The sequence below is a fragment of the Tachyglossus aculeatus genome, chromosome 1 (genome assembly GCF_015852505.1).
Source record: "Tachyglossus aculeatus isolate mTacAcu1 chromosome 1, mTacAcu1.pri, whole genome shotgun sequence".
In the NCBI taxonomy this organism is placed as follows: domain Eukaryota; kingdom Metazoa; phylum Chordata; class Mammalia; order Monotremata; family Tachyglossidae; genus Tachyglossus; species Tachyglossus aculeatus.
This window is the reverse complement of record NC_052066.1, coordinates 64,923,106-64,943,928: the sequence shown is the minus strand read 5'-3', so window position 1 is coordinate 64,943,928 and position 20,823 is coordinate 64,923,106. Positions and strand designations below refer to the sequence as shown.

General features: G+C 44.6%; 1 protein-coding gene across 2 annotated transcripts in view; it reads right to left on the bottom strand.

Annotated features, from left to right (window-relative positions):
• Positions 1-20,823, bottom strand: part of ETV5 (ETS variant transcription factor 5) — a 120,542-nt gene that overhangs the window by 78,882 nt on the left and 20,837 nt on the right. The gene's annotated exons all lie outside the window — the stretch shown is intronic.

The window sequence follows — 20,823 nt, the reverse complement described above, 5'->3', positions numbered from 1 at the left end:
TAATAAATGCCATTATTATTATTATCAACTCATACTACACCCTCCAAAGTGCTTAGTAAGTAATCTGTATGCAGTGATTAATAAATATGATTGACTAATTGAAAGACTCTGAGGCCATGTACTCACAAGGGACTCAGGAATGTCTATACTCAACCACAGATTCCTCAAACCCAGAACCAAATATTAGACACTTTTGTGCCTCAACTTCCTCTCCCGTAAATGGGACTCTAAAGTAGGGAAGTAGCATGGTCTAGTGGATAGAGCTCAGGCCTGGGCATCAAAAGGACCTGGATTTTAACCCTGGCTCTGAAGCTTGTCTGCTGTGTGACCTTGGGCAAGTCACTTTACTTCTTCTGTGCCTCAGTTACCTCATCTGTAAAGTGGGGAATAATGCTGTGAGCCCCATGTGGGACAAGGACTGTGTCCAACCTGATTCCCATGTACCTATCCCAGCACTTAGTTCAGTACCTGGTACATAGTAAGCTTCGAAATACAAAAAAAAAAAAAAAACACCCCAGAACTCCTACAACTGATTAACTGATCTCCAAAGGCTACTGATAAAGGCATGGTAAAAACTGGATGGACAAAGTTTGTGCAAATACTTAACTACATTTCATTTGTAAAAACAGAATTTGCTTTTTTAGTACATTTTGCAAGAAATTCAAAGCTGGGTAATAATAGTAATAATGGTATTTGTTAAGCGCTTACTATGTGCAAAGCACTGTTCTAAGCGCTGGAGGGGATACAAGGTCATCAGGTTGTCCCGCGTGGGGCTCACAGTCATCATCCCCATTTTACAGATGAGGTAACTGAGGCTCCGAGAAGTTAAGTGACTTGGCCAAGGTCACACAGCAGACATGTGACGGAGCCAGAATTCAAACCCATGACCTCTGACTCCAAAGCCCGTGCTCTTTCCACTGAGCCACGCTGGGTACAAATATACATGAACTGTTTTCCACTTCAATAATGACCGATCATTTTTCAGCCTTGTTAGAAGGAAAGCAACAAGAAACAGAAGCAGTGATTTTTTTCAAAGTGATTTGTTAAGTACTTACTATGTGCCAGGTACTGTAGTAAGATATTCCAATCATCAGATTTGAAACAGTCCCACATGGGGCTCAGTCTTAATCCCCATTTTACAGATGAGGGGACTGAAGCACAGAGAAGAGTAGTGACTTGCCAAAGGTCACATAGCAGACAGGTGGTAGAGCTGGGATTAGAACCCAGGTCCTTGGGACCCCAAGGCCCACGTTCTATCCACTAGGTCATCATCATCATCATCATCATTAATCGTATTTATTGAGCGCTTACTGTGTGCAGAGCATTGTACTAAGTGCTTGGGAAGTACGAGTTGGCAACATACAGAGACAGTCCCTACCCAACAGTGGGCTCACAGTCTAAAAGGGGGAGACAGAGAACAAAACCAAACATACTAACAAAATAAAATAAATACAATAGACATGTACAAGTAAAATAAATAGAGTAATAAATATGTACAAGCATATATACATATATACAGGTGCTGTGGGGAAGGGAAGGAGGTAAGATGGGGGGATGGAGAGAGGGACGAGCCACGCTGCTGATTTGGTTGTGGAAGAAAGCTCAGGAGGATGTTAAGGGGGAAACCACCATCACAATTAAACTGTCACGATTAAACTGTCTATGAGAAGCAGAGTGGCTCAGTGGAAAGAGCACAGGCTTTGGAGTCAGAGGTCACAGGTTCCAATCCTGACTTCGCCAACTGCCAGCTGTGTGACTTTGGGCAAGTTACTTCACTCCTCTGTGCCTCAGTTACGTCATCTGTCAAATGGGGATGAAAAATGTGAGCCCCCTGTGGGAAACCTGATCACCTTGTAACCTCCCCAAGTGCTCAGAATCGTGCTTTGCACATAGTAAGCACTTAAATACCATTATTATTATTATTATCTCCTTATAGGCAGAAAATACGTATTTTTGCTTCTTTGTACTTTTCCTAAGACTAGCACAGCAAATTGCATTTAGCAGGCATCCAGTAAATATCAGTGGTACAGCCAGAGTAACAGAATCAGCAATAAATAAGAAATCCAGTTTTAATGTAATTTTCAAGATCTTGGGATAACATTAATGTAGAACCAAGCTCTTTAGTGCCAAACTGGTTTATAGTGCATTTAGAAGCACTGTGGCCTAGTGGAGAGAGCATGGGCCTGGGAATCAGAGGACCTGGATTCTAAATCCCACCTTTGCCACTTGTCTGCTGTGTGTCTTTGAGCAAGTCACTTAACTTTTCTGGGCTTCAGTTCCCTCACCTGTAAAATGGGGTTTCAGTACCTGTTCTCCCTCCTACTTACAAAGTGAGCCCCGTAATGAACCTGAAGATCTACTCCCATTACTTAGTCCAGTAGAAGCAGTGTGGCTCAGTGGAAAGAGCATGGGCTTTGGAGTCAGAGGTCATGGGTTCTAATCCCGGCTCCGCCACTTATCAGCTGTGTGACTTTGGGCAAGTCACTTAACTTCTCTAACCCTCAGTTACCTCACTTGTAAAATGGGGATTAAGACTGTGAGTCCCACATGGGACAACTTGATCACCTTGTATCCCCCCCAGCACTTAGAACAGTGCTCTGCACATAGTAAGCGCTTAATAAATGTCATCATTATTATTATTATTATTGTTACTTGGCACATAGTATGCGCTTAACAAGTACAACCATTAGAGAAGCAGCGTGGCTCAGTGGAAAGAGCCCACGCTTGGGAATCAGAGGTCATGGGTTCTAATCCCGGCTCCGCTGCTTGTCAGCTGTGTGATTTTGGGCAAGTCACTTGACTTCTCTGTGCCTCAGTTACCTCATCTGTAAAATGGGGATTAAGACTGTGAGCCCCACATGGGACGTGATCACCTTGTATCCCCCCAGTACTTAGAACAGTGCTTTGCACATAGTAAGCACTTAACAAATACCATAATTATTATTATTAAGGCATTAAAATGACTGTTCCTACTAATAATGATACTTGTTAAGCGCTTACTACGTGCCAGATACTGTACTACGATCTGGGGTGGATACAAGCAAATCAAGTTGTACACAGTCCCTGTCTCACGTAGGGCTCACAGTCTCAATGCCCATTTTACAGAAAAGGCAACTGAGGCACGGAGAAGTGAAGTGACTTGCCCAGGGTCCCACGGCAGACAAGTGGCGGAGCGGCATTAGAACCCATGACCTTCTGACTCCCAAGCCCAAGCTCTATTCGCTAAGCTGTGCTCCACATATCACGGCTGCTCAACCTGCAGCGACAACTAACAAGGGATGCACACATTTCCAACTGGGACCCTTCTTGGATCTCATTACTAGTTCCCGAATTATAAACCACAGGCACTGGTGATAATAATAATAATGATGGCATTTATTAAGCGCTTACTATGTGCAAAGCACTGATCTAAGCGTTGGGGAGGTTACAAGGTGATCAGGTTGTCCCACGGGGGGCTCCCAGTCTTCATCCCCATTTTACAGATGAGGTAACTGAGGCCCAGAGAAGTGAAGTGACTTGCCCAAAGTCACACAGCTGACAAGTGGCGGAGCCGGGTTTTGAACCCATGACTTCTGACTCCAAAGCCCGGGCTTTTTCCACTGAGCCACGCTGCTTCCCTGATGCTTCTCATCACTGGTTTAAGGCTTGAGGATCTTCTTAGGCCTCTTCCAGCCTAAGACTCTTATTGGCATCCAATCCTCTCTCCCTGCTATGTACTCTTGCTCTTCTGACACTACCCCACAACTTTCATCATCATCAATCGTATTTATTGAGCACTTACTACGTGCAGAGCACTGTACTAAGCGCTTGGGAAGTACAAATTGGCAACATATAGAGACAGTCCCTACCCAACAGTGTCATGCTTTGTTCCTTTCACCCCCATTTCCAGTGCCTCATTCTTGTCTCTCTTGCTTCTAGACTGTGAGCCCACTGTTGGGTAGGGACCGTCTCTATATGTTGCCAACTTGTACTTCCCAAGCGCTTAGTACAGTGCTCTGCACACAGTAAGCGCTCAATAAATACGACTGATTGATTGATTGCTGCAAACCGCTAGCTCACATCCTCCTCCAACTTCACCAATGGATCACAAGCTCTCCCCATTTTCAAGGCACTTGTGAAATTCATTCATTCATTCATTGTCGTATTTATTGAGTGCTTACTGTGTGCAGAGCACTGGACTAAGCGCTTGGGAAGTACAAGCTGGCAACATATAGAGACGGTCCCTACCCAACAACGGGCTCACAGTCTAGAAGGGGGAGACGGGCAGCAAAGCAGCGTGGCTCAGTGGAAAGAGCCCGGGCTTTGGAGTCAGAGGTCATGGGTTCAAATCCCGGCTCCGCCAACTGTCGGCTGTGTGACTTTGGGCAAGTCACTTAACTTCTCTGTGCCTCAGTGACCTCATCTGTAAAATGGGGATTAAAACTGTGAGCCCCCTGTGGGACAACCTGATCACCTTGTAACCTCCCCAGCGCTTAGAACGGTGCCTTGCACATAGTAAGTGCTTAACAAATACTATTATTATTATTATTATTATTATTATTATGTGGACAGGTGTCAAGTCGTCAGAACAAATAGAATTAAAGCTAGATGAAATCATATCGCGGAGAAGCAGCGAGGCCTGTGGAAGGAGTCCAGGCCTCGGAGGTGGAGGAGCTGGGTTCTAATCCCGGCCCCACAATTCATCTGCTAGTGACCTTGGGGGAGTCACTTCAGTGAAAGAGCACAGGCGTGGGAGCCAGAGGTCATGTGTTCTAATCCCGGCTCCACCACTTGTCAGCTGTGTGACTTTGGGCACGTCATTTCACTTCTCTGTGCTTCAGTTACCTCACCTGTAAAATGGGGATTAAGACTGTAAGCCCCACATGGGAGAACCTGATCACTGTGTATCCCCCCAGTGCTTAGAACAGTGCTTCGCACATAGCACTTAACAAATGCCATTATCATTATTATTATTATTTGGGCCTCAGTTATGTCATCTGTAAATGGGGATTCAGATTGTGAACCCCATGTGGGACAGGGACTCTGTCCAACTTTCAGTCTACCCCAGCACTTAGCACACTAATAAACAGTACTAAAAAAGCTGTGTGATTAACATTTATAACAGACCCTTTAAAAGGCTTAATAAAGGATCACATCCAAACTGTAGTGAACAATTCATCTCCAACCCTTGCAAAATAATCCCTACCCAGAAGGAACAAAAGAGAAAGTTACACTCTTATGTTTTGAAAAGAGTTCTGAGGTCAATTTGCATGCAGAAGTGCATGTTGCCCTTATCCTGGCCATAAAGTGAGTGCATAGTAAATTAGCTCATAGTAAGCAGCGTGGCTCAGTGGAAAGAGCACGGGCTTGGGAGTCAGAGGTCATGGGTTCAAATCCCGGCTCCGCTAATTGTCAGCTGTGTGACTTTGGGCAAGTCACTTAACTTCTCTGTGCCTTAATTACTTCATCTGTAAAATGGGGATTAAGACTGTGAGCCCCACCTGGGACAACCTGATCACCTTGTATCCTCCCCAGCGTTTAACAAATGCCATTATTGTTATTATTATTATTATTATTACCAGCACTATTCACGAGAGAATCCCAGTGGAGATCTAATACTAATAATAATTGTGGTATTTGTTAAGCACTTACTGTGTGCCAAGCAACATACTAAGCACTGTAGTAGATACAAGATAATCAGGTGGGACACAATCCCACATGAGGCTCACAAAGTTGGGGAAGAACATGAAATGAACCCCCACTTTACAGATGAGGAGACTGAAGCACAGAAACGTGATTTGCCCAAGATCACTAAGCAGGTAAATGGCAGAACTCAAGTCGTCTACCCCCCAGGCTCGTGCTCTTTCCACTAATAATAATAAAATAATAATTGTGGTATTTGTTAAGTGCTTGCTCTGTGCCAGGAACTGTACTAAGCGCTGGGGTGGATACATGCAAAATGGGTTGGACACTGTCCCTGTCCCACGTGGGGCTCAGAGTCTCAACCCCCATTTTACAGATGAGGTAACTGAGGCACAGAGAAGTGAAGCAACTCGCCCAAGGTCATGCAGCAGACAAGCGGCAGAGCCGGGATTAGAAACCACGACCTTCTAACTGCCAGGCCCGGGATCTAGCCACTAGGCCACACTGCTCCTCAGCCAGATCTCTGCTAAGTTTTCAACATTTCCAGTCAGGCCTAATAGGCCCAAAATGCTAACTTTCTGGTCTGTTCGCTCTTCAATAATTGTCCCCTTCTGGTCTCCACTGCACGAATATCCCTGTCCCCTCTGCATTCAAAATGAAAACTTGGCTCCTAGGCTCTGGATTCCATGACAGGCTGCCTTTTCATGTCAATTCGGGCAGCAAACTTCATTTGGAGAGTAAAATGAAATCAAAAGGAAAAGAGTTTTATTGAATGTGAAGAGTGACAGTTTAATTAAAGAAAAAATATTTTTTCTAAAATGTGTCTCCGGAAGGTTTCGCTTTAGTGTTACACAACCACAAATGTTTCAATTGGCCACAGATTTAATATGTATACACGCAACTTCTGTGAGGTGATTGTTTTTGTCGGGGGAAGGACGGAGTTGAAGCATTTGGCAACCGACAGGGCTTGAGGGAAGGAAGGTATAAGTATAAAGTAAACTCTTGAACAATCCCTCTTTTTCTTGGGGAATTCTAATAGAGGCTTTGTGTGCTTCCAAAAGTTTTTTTCTCCATTGTTCTTTTTCACTCAATTCACTCATTCAATAGTATTTATTGAGCGCTTACTGCATGCAGAGCACTGTACTAAACATTTGGGAGAGTACATGCTGCTGAGAAGCAGCACGGCATAGTGGCTAGACTATGGGCCTGGGAGTCGGAAGGTCACGGGTTCTAATCCCGGCTTCGCCACTTGTCTGCTGTGTGACCTTGGGCAAGTCACTTCACTTCTCTGTGCCTCAGTTACCTCACCAGTAAAATGGGGATTGAGACTGTGAAACCCATGTGGGACAAGGGACTGTGTCCACCCCAAATTGCTTGTATCCATCCTAGCGCTTAATACAGTGCCTGGCACACAGTAAGCACTAAACGAATACCAAAATTATTATTATTCATTCCCTCATTCAATCAGATTTATTGAGCACTTACTGTGTGCACAGCACTGTACTAAGAGCTTGGAAAGTACAATTCAGCAACGGAGAGAGACAATCCCTACCCAACAATGGGCTCACAGTCTAGAATTGAGGAGAGATAATTCTTATCATTATGATACAACAAACACATTCCCTGCCCACAACGAACTTACAGTCTAGATGGGGAGACAGACATTACTATACATAAAGAAATTACAGATAAAATAATTTGATCCCTCTCTCCAGCAAGCTTCCTGAGACAGAGACTGCCTTTGCCCCCAGAAGTGTTCTACTCCTCTCATTTTCAACATTCAGATTCTATTCCTATCCCGAAAGGGACTTACAGGGGAACGTTAATGTTTGTTTGTAAAAGGCCAGACAGAGAAACAGAATGCAGCCCGCTGCCCTAAGCTCCGAAGTGTCATCATCATCATCATCATCAATTGTATTTATTGAGCGCTTACTATGTGCAGAGCACTGTACTAAGCGCTTGGGAAGTACAAATTGGCAACATATAGAGACAGTCCCTACCCAACAGTGGGCTCACAGTCTAAAAGGGGGAGACAGAGAACAAAACCAAACATGCTAACAAAATAAAATAAATAGGATAGATATGTACAAGTAAAATAAATAAATAGAGTAATAAATATGCACAACCATATATACATATATACAGGTATATATGTATATATGTATATGTACATATGTATATATATATATATACATATATACACACACACACACACACACATATATATGTATATACAAGTATATATATACAGGTGTCATTTGACCCTCTAGACCTTTCTCTGTTCCTCTGCAAATCGGCTTCACGGGAGGGCGTGCGTCACATTAAAGGGGAGTTAGGAAGCACGTCAGACTGCATTTTCTCTAATTATTGCAGCTACTGCCAGTCAGCTGTCAAATTTTTCTCCCCAACTAAACCCACCCTCTCCCTACCTGCTCCCACGACGAACCTTTGTTTTTTTCTTTTAACTGCCCTTTTTGTTACAGGCATTTGTCACAGTGCTTACTACATGCCAGGCACTGTACTAAGCGTTGGGGTATATACACGGTAATCAGGGTGGACACAGTCCCTGTCCCACATGGGGCTCACAGCCTTAATCTCCATTTTACAGATGAGGTAACTGAGCCCCAGAGAAGTGAAGTCACTTGCCCAAAGTCCCACAGCAGACTAGTGGCGGAGCCAGAATTAGAACCCAGGTCCTCGGGGCGCCCAGGCCCAGGCTCTATCCACTAGGCCACGCTGCTTCCGGGTACTCATGAATGACCACCCGCGAGGAGGAAAGGGCAGGGGGAGTGCAGGGTTCCAGTGGGCAGGGAATGTGTGGTGTTTGTTGTTGTACTGTACTCTCCCAAGTGCTTAGAACAGTGCTCTGCACACAGTAAGTGCTTAATAAATACAACTGAATGAATGAATGAATGAATGAATGAATGAATGAATTTCCTCCTCTGTGCCCAGTTCCTGGGGCCGGACTGAGGTTGGGATCCAACTCCCCGCCTCCTTTGCCACTCGCTGCCTAGCCTGGCATTGCCCTGGGCTTCCCACCTGTCCAACCGCTCCTCCCTTTGTCCCCATGCCCCATGCCATTTAAGCTCCCCACCGACTGCTGGAAAAACAAACAAATGGATTTTGGAGCAAGTTAAGCCAAGGTGGTCTTTGGAAGGCCAAATGACTCGACTTAGATTAGCATATTTTGGACACATCATCAGGAGGACTAATTCTCTGGAGAAGACACTAATGCTAGGAAAAGTCCGGGGAAAATGAGGAAGAGGCAGACCAACAGCTAGGTAATAATAATAATAATAATAATAATAATGTTGGCATTTGTTAATCAATCAATCGTATTCATTGAGCGCTTACTGTGTGCAGAGCACTGTACTAAGTGCTTAGGAAGTACAAGTTGGCAACATATAGAGACAGTCCCTACCCAACAGTGGGCTCACAGTCTAAAAGGGGGAGACAGAGAACAAAACCAAACATACTAACAAAATAAAATAAATAGAATAGATATGTACAAGTAAAATAAATAAATAAATAAATAGAGTAATAAATATGCACAAACATATATACATATATACAGGTGCTGTGGGGAAGGGAAGGAAGTAAGTGGGGGGGACAGAGAGGGGGACGAGGGGCCAAGCACTGTTCTAAGCGCTGGGGGGGAATACAAGGTAATCAAGGTTGTCCCATGTGGGGTTCACAGTCTTCATCCCAATTTTACAGATGAGGGAACTGAGGCACAGAGAAGTGAAGTGACTTGCCTAAAGTCACACAGCTGACAAGTGATGGATCCGGGATTAGAACCCATGACCTCTGACTCCCAAGCCTGGGCTCTTAATAATAATAATACTGATGATGGCATTTATTAAGCACTTACTATGTGCAAAGCACTGTTCTAAGTGTTGGGGGGGGATACAAGGTGATCAGGTTGTCCCACATGGGGCTCCCAGTCTTAATCCCCATTTTACAGATGAGGTAACTGAGGCCCAGAGAAGTGAAGTGACTTGCCCAAAGTCACACTTCTGATAAGTGGTGGAGCCGGGATTTGAACCCATGACCTTTGACCCCAAAGCCCGGGCTCTTGACACTGAACCACGAGATGGGTAGACACCGTAACAACGATAATGAAGAACTGTTAGAAAAGGTTGCAGATTATGGCAGAGGACAGGACACCCTGGAGAAAATATATCCATGGAGTCGCTATGAATCGGAAACTACTCGACGGCACTTGAGCATAACAATATCCTGTCTGGCTGATTAAATTAAAAAAATAATAGTTCAGAAGAAACGTTTTTATTTAATGGTATTTGTTAAGTACCTACTACGTGCTAGGCACTGTTCTAAGCACTGGGGTAGATAAAAAGTCATCAGGTTGGATGCACCCCTGTCCCACATGGGGCTCACAGTCTTAATCCCCATTTTTTCCACAGATAAGGGATCTGAGATATTGCCCTAACTTGCTCCCTCTGTTCTCTCCCCCTCCCAATGCCAAAGCACTTATGTACATATCTCAAATTTATTTATCCCTTTGTTCTTCCCCTCTCCCAGCCCCAAAGCGCTTATGTACATATCTGTAATTTTATTTGTTTGTATTGCTGTGTTCCCCACTCTGGCCTGTGAGCTAGTTGTGGGCAGGGAATGTCACTGTTTATTGCTGTATTGTCCTTTCCCAAGGGTTTAGTACAGTACTCTGGACACAGTAGCACTCAGTAAATACGACCGAATAAATGAATGAGGTCCAGATAAGTGAAGTGACTTGCCCAAGGTCACACAGCAGACAGGTGGCAAAGCCGGGGCTAGAACCCAGGTCCTTCTGACTCCCAGTTACGGTAGAGATATTTTTATCTCGGGGAAAGCGGGAGGGAGAAGGGTCGGGGAAATCCAGATCAAATATGGCCAGTGTGGCTCAGTGGAAAGGGCCCGGGCTTGGGAGTCAAAGGTCATGGGTTCTAATTCCGGCTCCACATGTCTGCTGTGTGATCTTGAGTAAGTCACTTATAACTTCTGAGTCTCAGTTACCTCATCGGTCTAATGGGGATTAAGACTGAGCCCCACGTGGGACAACCTGATCACCTTGTATCCCTCCAGCGCTTAGATCATCATCAATCATCATCATCATCAATCGTATTTATTGAGCGCTTACTGTGTGCAGAGCACTGTACTAAGCGCTTGGGAAGTACAAGTCAGCAACATATAGAGACAGTCCCTACCCAACAGTGGGCTCACAGTCTAAAAGGGGGAGACAGAGAACAAAACCAAACATACTAACAAAATAAAATAAATAGAATAGATATGTACAAGTAAAATAAATAAATAAATAAATAAATAGAGTAACAAATATGTACAAACAGTGCTTTACACATTGTAAACGCTTAACAAATGCCATCGTTATTGTTATTATTATTATTATATGGCCCCCCGACACAAGCACCTCATCAGAGGTGGTGAGTGGCGGGAAGTGAGAACCCGGGCAGCTGCCCGCTGAACAAGCCTCCACCCTTGCCACGTGCCAACCTGTGGCGACCTGTTCCCTCACGAGCCCGCCTCCTCTTCACCTTCCCTTCTCCACCTGGCCTTCCACTGCTCATATTCATTTAGTACGGTATTCCCTGAGCAGCAAGGCAGGAAGCGGAGTAAAAGACAACTTCCTCATCAAAGGGGCCAAGGGGCTGTGAGTTCTGGCAATCAAAAGTGGGGAGGGGCATCCTGAGGACTTCTTTCCTCCGTCCAAGCCAAACAGAAGACACGCACAGACTCGTCTGGAGAGCTAGGGTTGACTCCACTCTGCAACAGCTTCCAAAAATAAAGTTGGGAAATGTCACCCGATTCAGGAGGAAACCAAAGTCCTAAAAAGAGGAGGTTCCTAGTCCAGCCGTTCTTCTGGTGAAAAGCTTACAACTGTGAGGATCACTGGCGTCAAATGACCAGATCTGTTCCTAACTGAAATGATGATGATGGTATTTGTTAAGTGCTTTCCTTCTAACTCCATCGCTAATCACTAAATCCCAATTGCTCTTTTCACCCCAGATTCCTCCCCTCTCAGGGCCACATCATTTCTCTCCAGCCCAGGGGCCTTCCTAACTCACAGTCTGCCATGCCCCTGGTTGGGAAGCTTTTGCAGCACTTTCTCTTTTGGCAGGGTGGAAGAAGAAACAGGCTCATGTCAGCAGTTGAAGACATTCCAGGCATGGCTCTATTTACATTGCTACACTCGCTTGTTCGATTTACTTTAGAACAGCGCATAAGGAAGTCACACCTCATCCCTTTTTGGTTTTTTCCCCATCCGATTTTTTTTTTAGTGATTTCCCACCCAATGGAGAGGCGTGCTGAGAGGGGAAAAAAAACAGAGCTTGCTTTCCCGTGGATTGCGCTTTAACAGCTGATGGAGTTGAAGCACGGATTCCCAAAATGACTGGTCTTTGCCTTGGAATGGTATTGGGCGTTGAGTCTGGGGGGAGTTTTTCTCAGGTTCAAAGGGAGCCAGTATCTTTCCTCCCTGCAAACCTACCACAGATCTGTTAGGCCGCTCATGCCTCTGTCTGCTCTCCGTTGACGGGGTCCCTTTGGTTGAAATTAGTGATTACGATCAAAAGTTATCAAAGAACTGGGCCACATACATAGGAAAGCTTTTGGGGGCCTCCTTTGAAGTCAGGCTATGCCAAGAAAAGAAAAAAGTTTCTGCCGATGTTAGAGACACTGTGAGAGGGGGAGGTGAGAGGAGAGCAGAAGCCAAGAGGCTAGTTTTGTTGTGCGTTTCTTTGGAAAACACTGGGGATAATTCAAGTTACCTTTTTTCTTCCTCTCCTACTTTGAAGCTGAAGTTCATCAGCTGCTGCTGGGGTACTGTTTGGACTGAGGCAATGGGGGTCATTTGGTAGCTCGGCTTTGATCTCATCACTTCAAACACAAAGAACTGAAAACATAGGGACCCATTTGTCTTGCCTGGTGTAAGCCCTGCTCTGGATTCTAGTTAAGTCTTGGGAAAAGTCACCTAAATGATACCAAGCCTGTTTCATTCTTCCTGAGAGTTAAACCAACATTGCATTCTCAGTGCCTCAATTCTACTAGGACAAAATGCCAGAGCTCTCCCAATTTGCATGTCATATCTCCTATTCGATTCAAAAGGTACCAATCTTTTTTTTTCAAGTACTGCCCTGTTTCCAACTTTTTCAAACACATTTAATCACACCTCAGTAAGACTCCCATGCTTACTCTTTGCTCTTCTCCTTCTCCCTCCCGAACACCCCCTAGGGCAAGTAACCATATGATTGAGGCAACCCCCTCTTAGTAATAATAATAATAATAATAATAATAATAATAATAATAATAATAATAATAATAATTGTGGTATTTGTTAAGCACTTACTGTATACCAGGCACTATACTAAGCGCTGATGTGGATACAAAGCCCCTGTCCCACATAGGGCTTACAGTTTCAATACCCACTTTACAGATGAGAAAGCTGAGGCACAGAAAAGTGAAGTCACTCACTCAACATCACACAGCAGACAAGTGGCAGTGCTGGGATTAGAACCCATGACCTTGTGACTCCCAAGCCACTACGCCATGCTGCCTCTCCTCTGCTTTCCCCACAAGGGAAGGCTAAGCCTTGGAGTGAAATAGAGGACATCCTGGCTAGAAGAATAGTACTGGAGCAAACCATTTCCTGCAGCTCTGTGCAATCCCAACAGGTGTAAAATCCCAATTTCTTTAGAAAGGTCTCAGGAAAAGCACTTAAATGTGAACAATGTCTAAAGTGGTAAATGGGGATTTTTTTTTAGCTCAGATGGACTATTGTTGTTTCAGATTCCCCTGTTTTCACTTGCTTTCAGGGTTTTCTTCATATACATTCAGCTAGCCTCCAAACCCCTCGGAAGGTAGAGATGGGTTGGGTGCATCCCCATTTTACAGAGGGGAAAAATTAGAACAGGAGCGTGAAGAGTTGTCCAGGGTCACAAGACCAGCAGGGGAAAGGGTCACTTGAGTCCAGACTGTAAACTCCTTGAAGACAGAACCCACAGTCTAAATCCCCATGGAAACTCAGTAAATACTTTTTGTTGATGAGTTCCCAGAGCAGTGCTTTTTCTTCTGGGCAACTATTTTTCACCCGCATGTTTCCTCTTGCACTCTGAAATAACATTCCCACCCATGTGCTATAATTTTATCCAAGAGACTTTTTTTACCTGACCCCTCAAAGGGTTTGGGAACAAAGGGTGCATAAGTTGACCATCTCTTTACTAATAATACCTCACTGAGAGGATGCTCAAATCCTTTGGAAAATTAATGATTCAATGCCATCTGCTAGAAGGGCAGGAAATAGTTTGGTTAATTCATTCATTCGATCTTTTTACTGAGGGCTTACTGTGTGCAGAGCACTGTACTAAGCACTTGGAATGTACAATTCAGCTCAACAAATAGAAACAATCCTTTTCCTCAACGGGCTCATAGTCTTGAAGGGGGGAGACAGGCATCCCAGAGAGGTGAAGATGTCTTGTCTAAAGTCAGTGAGCCCTGGATTGAGCTAGGAAGCAGAATGTCAATCTCCAGATTCTTAATGTTGCTGTTTAAGTCCATCCCAGCCTTCCTAAAGATCATAATCATCCGCAGTATTTATTGAGCGCTTACTGCATGCAGAGCATTGTACTAAGTGCTCGGGAGAGTACAATACAACAGAATTGGCGACACAATCCCTGTCCATTATGAGCTTTTGCAGTCTAGAGGGGGAGACAGAAAAATATATCTGCATATGGATAGTATGAGCACTACGCATCTCTACGTGAGGTCACACACAAAAGCAAATGCTCTGTTTGAAGGAAGAGATGTCCGATTTTGCCAATATGGTTATTAGTTGAACGCTATTACTTCAAGTCTTAATTCTAAATATGAAAATATACTTCTAAAACACTTTAGGCATTTGGCAACAAACTGTATCTGAAAACCGATTTCGCCCCAGGCCTTCTAGTGGAAATTCAAATTAGCTTACATTATTTAACCATAAAGACCAAAAATTCATAACAGCTAAATCTGGTTTTCTAACCAAAGGCATTCTGCTTTTTTAAAGAATGAAAAACAAGAATAACTTCAAGAATAACTACAGAAAACAGAATAGTGGCTCAAAAACGCAGACACAATGGGAACAAGCGATATGTGGATTTTTGATACTTTTGAATTTTAGATATGGACCACAAATTCTTATTATAAATTTCAGTACATCAAACATATGGCATTATGACTTCCATCATACAAAATATGCTCAGACCACAAAATACTTTAAGACTGTGATTGTGTCTGAATATATTATAATCTTGCAGAATATTTTGTATAAATGTTGAAGGCAACCTTTGCCTGGCTGCAAATTTATATAACTGCCTGCATGCAGTTATGCTTCTTGTACTTAACAAGTATCATTAAATGTAAATATATAAATACATATATTTTTATATATATTTATATTTTTACATATATAAATTTAATGATACTTGTTAAGCACTTATTATGTGCCAAGCACTGTACTAAATGCTGGGGTATTCATTTATTCAATCATATTTATTGAGCACTTACTGTGTGCACACTGTACTAAATGCTTGGGAGAATACGATATAACAATAAAGGCATTCCTTGCCTACGAGTTTACAGTCTAGATGGGGAGACAGACATTAATGTAAATAAATGCAGATATGTACATAACTGCTGTGGGGCTGGGAGGGGAGATGAATAAAGGGAACAATGAAGGGGTAGACATAAGATAATCAGGTTGGACACATCCTCTGTCCTACATGGGGCTCACAGCCTAATTTAGAAGGGAGTAGGATTTAATCCTCATTTTACAGATGAGGTAAGAGGCACAGAGAAGTTAAATGACTTGCCCAAGGTCATACAGCAGACAGGTGGCCGAGCCAGGATTAGAACCCAGGTCCTTTGATTCTCAGGCCCGTGCTCTTTCCACTAGGCCACGCTGCTCCTCCATTTCCAGATTTAAGATCATGTACTGAATGCACAGTCTCGCTTGGAAATGCAGTGTTATTTCTACAAAGCCAAAAAGCTGCCACGCTAAGCTTCAAGAATGTGCATGTCTAGGAAATACTTTTAAAAAAAAAGGCGCAGCTGTAATTATGGTATTTGTTAAGCACTTACTATGTGTCAGGCACTATACTAAGTGCTGACTAGTGCTTTTGGCCAGTAAAATGACTTCTCAAAACTCATTCAATCGTATTTATCAATCGTATTTGCTGTGGGTAGAGAACCGTACTTTAGACTACGAGACATAAGACACACGCTCAAGGCGTTAGCCCCAACTTGGCTACTGGATTGTGAGGCCTGTGTGAAAAGCAATTTCACACAGGCAGCTTAAAAGAGTCCACGTAAGCAAAGTGTACTGTCCTGCAAAACGTCGTGCCCCCTGCTCCTTAAAGAGTCAAAAATATTCACAACCACTTGTCCAGCTGCTAGCTAGAGTTACCCCTTGAGAGATTCCAAGCCCGCTACCCCTCCCCACAGAAAACTACCTGCCCGGGCCTGTTCGTTTTAATAAGGAAGGCAAGCCATCCTTACCCAAGACCCATTTAACGCGGGGAGGGGATGTATTTCAGAAAATCCCAAACCTTGCCTGGTCATGTATCTTGGGGCAACAATCGAATGGAAGGGACCTTGGGGGACAGAGTAGGATTTAAGTGAGGTTTAGGAGCAGAAACTCCTAAGGCCATAGGAAGGCTCATTAACCTAAGTGCAATTACCAATTTCCTCTCTCAAGTGGATTTTATCCTGAGATCATCACCATTAAGAGATATTTATTGAGTGTCCAACGGATGAATGGTTCTGAACCAGGTACTATGGTGGCTTCCGTAAATTCCAGACTTCCCTAAGGGATGCCGTTGCAGCCTGGTGAACTGGAATCCTTAGGCAAACAGGCTTAGGTCAGGGTGCCCACACTCCACAAATTCTGTTGCAGGGCTCCGCATCACGGGGAGAGAGCAATCCCAAGGCAAGGGAAGGCACAAGAAGCAGCGTGGCCTAATGGTTAAAGCAAAGACCTGGGATTCAGAGGACCTGGTTCCTAATCCCGGCTCCGCCACTTGTCTGTTGTAGGACCTCGGGCAAGTCACTTTACTTTTCTGTGCCTCAGTTACCTCCTCCAGAAAACAGGGATTAAGACTGTGAGCCCCAAGTGGGGCACGGACTTTGTCCAACCTTTTGGCTGGTACCTACCTCAGTACTTAGTAGAGTGCCTGGCACATAGTAAGGGCTTAAATACCACTGGAAAAAAAAAAAAACCTAAGCACCACCTGTCTAGTTGTTTTGTTTTGTTGTCTGACTCCCCCTTGTAAACTGTGAGCTCATTATTGGGTAGGGACTGTCTCTATCTGTTGCCAAATTGTACTTTCCAAGCGCTTAGTAAAGTGCTCTGCACACAGTAGGCACTTAATAAATACGACTGAATGAATAAATGAATGAACCCAAGTCCTCTGATCCCCAGGCCCGTGCTCTACCCACTAGGCCATGCTGCTTCTCCCTCCACTCCTGGGGCTTGGCAGGGGCCCAGAACTCAGGAAGTGATACCATTCTGGGATCTGGATTTGACTCCGGAGTATAGATTGTTGCCTGGAGAAAGTACAAAGCAAGAACCCCTCCCTTGACTTAGTTTGATGTTGTTATCTTCCCCTGTTCAATTTCTACTTTATTGTTTTGCATTTCAGTGTTATTGTTCTATGTGTGTGATTGGGAGCCCCTCCTGGGAAGGGAATCCTTTAATCTGCTTATCTGCCATTGAAGGTGAGCAGTAAGCTTAATGAATACCATTACTAACTAGCACCAAATGAAGCTTGTGGGCCCAGGGAGGGATTCAAGAGATGCTAAGAAGTGGGAAGGATTTGGCTAATAATAATAATTATTGGGATATTCATTAAGTGCTATGTGCCAGGCACTATACTAAGCGCTGGGATGGAGACAAGCAAATTGAGTTGGACACAGTCCCTGTCCCATGTAGCGCTCACAGTCTCAATCTTTGTTTTCCAGATGAGGGAACTGAAGCCCAGAGAAGTGAAGTGACTTGCCCAAGGTCACACAGCACACAAGTGGTGGAGCTGGGATTAGAACCTAGGTCCTTCTGATTCCCAGGCCCATGCTCTATTCCCTAAGTCTTGTTAGGATAAATATAATGACATTCCCAAGAAGATTCAAGCAGCACAGCCTAGTTGAAAGAGTGTGGGCCTGGGAATCAGAGGACCTGGGTTTTAATCCCCGCTCTGCCAACTCTTTGTTGTGTGACCCTGGGCAAGTCACTTCACTTCTCTGCCTCAGTTCTCCTGTTCTCCCTCCTACTTGGACTGTGAGCCCCATAATAATAATAATAATAATAATAATAATGGCATTTATTAAGCACTTACTATGTGCAAAGCACTGTTCTAAGCGCTGGGGAGGTTACAAGGTGATCAGGTTGTTCCACAGGGGGCTCACAGTCTTCACCCTCATTTTACAGATGAGGGAACTGAGGCACAGAGCAGTGAAGTGACTTGCCCAAAGTCACGCAGCTGACAAGTGGCCAAGCCAGAATTTGAACTCATGACCTCTGATTCCCAAGCCCAGGCTCTTTCCACTGAGCCACGCTGTTTCCATGTGGGACAGGGACTGTGTCCAACCTAATTAGCTTGTATCTACCCCAGTGCTTAGAATAGTGTTTGACACATAGTGCTTAACAAATACCATAAAAAAGATTTCCAAAAATCAAAGACTAATAATACTACTACTGATATTTGTTAAGGCTTTCTAAGTGCTAAGAGTCCCTACCCAACATGGAACTCACAGAGGGAGGGAGACAGGGAGTTAATCCACATTTTACAGATGAGGGAATCAAGGCACAGAGAAGTTTAGTGACTTGCCTAAGGTAGGTAAGTGGGACAACAGGACTGGAATCCAGGCCTCCTGCATCTCACAGGCCGGTGCTCTTTCTATTAGGCTACATTGCTTCTACAGACTCAGCAAGGTGAAAGTGTTGCCTACAGTTATATAATAATGGCACTTGTTAAGCGCTTACTATATGCCAAGCACTGTTCAGGTTGTCCCACGTGGGGCTCACAGTTTTCATCCCCATTTGTCAGATGAGGGAACTGAGGCCCAGAGAAGTGAAGTGACTTTTACACTTTACACATTCTTTTAGACTGTGAGCCCACTGTTGGGTAGGGACTGTCTCTATATGTTGCCAACTTGTACTTCCCAAGTGCTTAGTACAGTGCTCTGCACACAGTAAGTGCTCAATAAATACGATTGATGATGATGATGAAGTGACTTGCCCAAAGTTACACAGCTGACAAGTGGCGGAGCCGGGATTAGAACCCATGATCTCTGACTCCCAAGCCCGGGCTCTTTCCACTGAGCCTCGCTGCTTCAGGCTGAGATGAGCAACAACAGGCTTTATTGTCATGTTTGATTTTAGATAATAATAATTATGGTATTTGTTAAGCGCTTACGTGCCAGGCACTGTACTAAGTGCCGGAGTGGCTACAAGCAAATCGGGTTGGACACAGTCCCTGTCCCACGTGGGGCTCCGTCTCCAACCCCATTTTACAGATAACAGGCCCAGAGAAGTGAGGTGACTTGCCCAAGGCCACACAGCAGGCAAGTGACGGAGCCGGGATTATCATCATCATCATCAATCGTATTTATTGAGTGCTTACTGTGTGCAGAGCACTGTACTAAGCGCTTGGGAAGTACAAGTTGGCAACATATAGAGACAGTCCCTAGCCAACAGTGGGCTCACAGTCTAAAAGAGATGGGAAAGGAGATGACCTAGGACAGATAATAATAATAATGGCATTTATTAAGCGCTTACTATGTGTAAAGCACTGTTCTAAGCGCTGGGGAGGATACAAGGTGATCAGGTTATCCCACGGGGGGCTCACAGTCTTCACCCCCATTTTCCAGATGAGGTAACTGAGGCACAGAGAAGTGAAGTGACTTGCCCAAAGTCACACAGCTGACAGTTGGTGGAGCTGGGATATGAACCCATGACCTCTGACTCCAAAGCCCGGGCTCTTTCCACTGAGCCACGCTGCTTCTCTGCTGGGGTCATGTTAAAGGATGAAAACCCTATCGGAATGAAGGTAGTGGGAGAAAATAAGTGTAAAAAAAAAAATCCCTTTTCCAAGGATTCCAAGCTCAGGGAATTAAGGTGGTCATGGGTCTCTCCATCAGTAATCGGTTGCTTTCTTCCCCCCTCCCAGGCTGCCCAGCCAGCATTTCGAGGGTTACGGCCAGTACTTTGAGCAAACTATAACCTCCATTAAGCCCAGCCTTGCAGAACGGCAAGCAGCAGGGAAGCCAAAGGAAACTAATTTTGGAGGCCCTCCAACTGCCAATCACGACCATGCTCCTCTCTAACAGTCTCCGTGTTGTTCGAGCTGGTTCTTTCCACAATGGGGTCTGGTTATTCATTGAAAAAGTCTGCAAGGGGGCACCGCCCTCCATTCACAACCAATTTGGAATGCTCCATTCATGGGAGAGGGGTGGAGAAAATGAGGAGGGGGTTGGGGGTTGGGAGGGAGGAGAGGGGAAATAACTCCACTCAGCGCTCCAGTACAAGAAAAGGGAAACCACACTTAGATTCATAACAGAGACCAGCTGTCTGCACAGGGCAGCTCAAACTGCGTGCAAGGGTTTATGTAAGACATTCAAACGCTGCTGTTATGGCTTGCATTGCTCCTTAGGATTCTGCCTTGCTGAGCACTTGCTGAAATCCTGAATGATTGCACAAGTCGGCCTGTAGTGAGGTCCGGAAATGCCCTCTGGCAAAAAAAGAAAAAAAAGGAGGCAGGCAAAAGAAAAACTAACTTGTGCTTCTTTGTCCAAAACACAACTGCTGACTACCAGCAAAGAGCAACATGCTTCAGTGATATTTCTCCTTGCCTCAGGCTGTCTCTGCGGCCTGGTTTCCATTAGAGGGATCATCTCATTGGGAATCCGCCCCAGATCGCTTGGTTTTTCCTTTCGGTAGAGCGGGTCTCAGAGGGATCCGCCGGGCAAGGGTTGATGGGGTCGGTTCCTTGTATGGGGCTGAAAGCGGCTCGTGATTCTGGTGAGCCAACTTTCCTTTATGGTGTTTGTTAAGCGCTACGTGCCAGGCACTGTACTAAGCTCTGGCGTGGAGACAAGCCGATCAAGTTGAACACGGTCTAAGTCCCACGTGAGGCTCACGGTCTTAATCCCCATTTTATT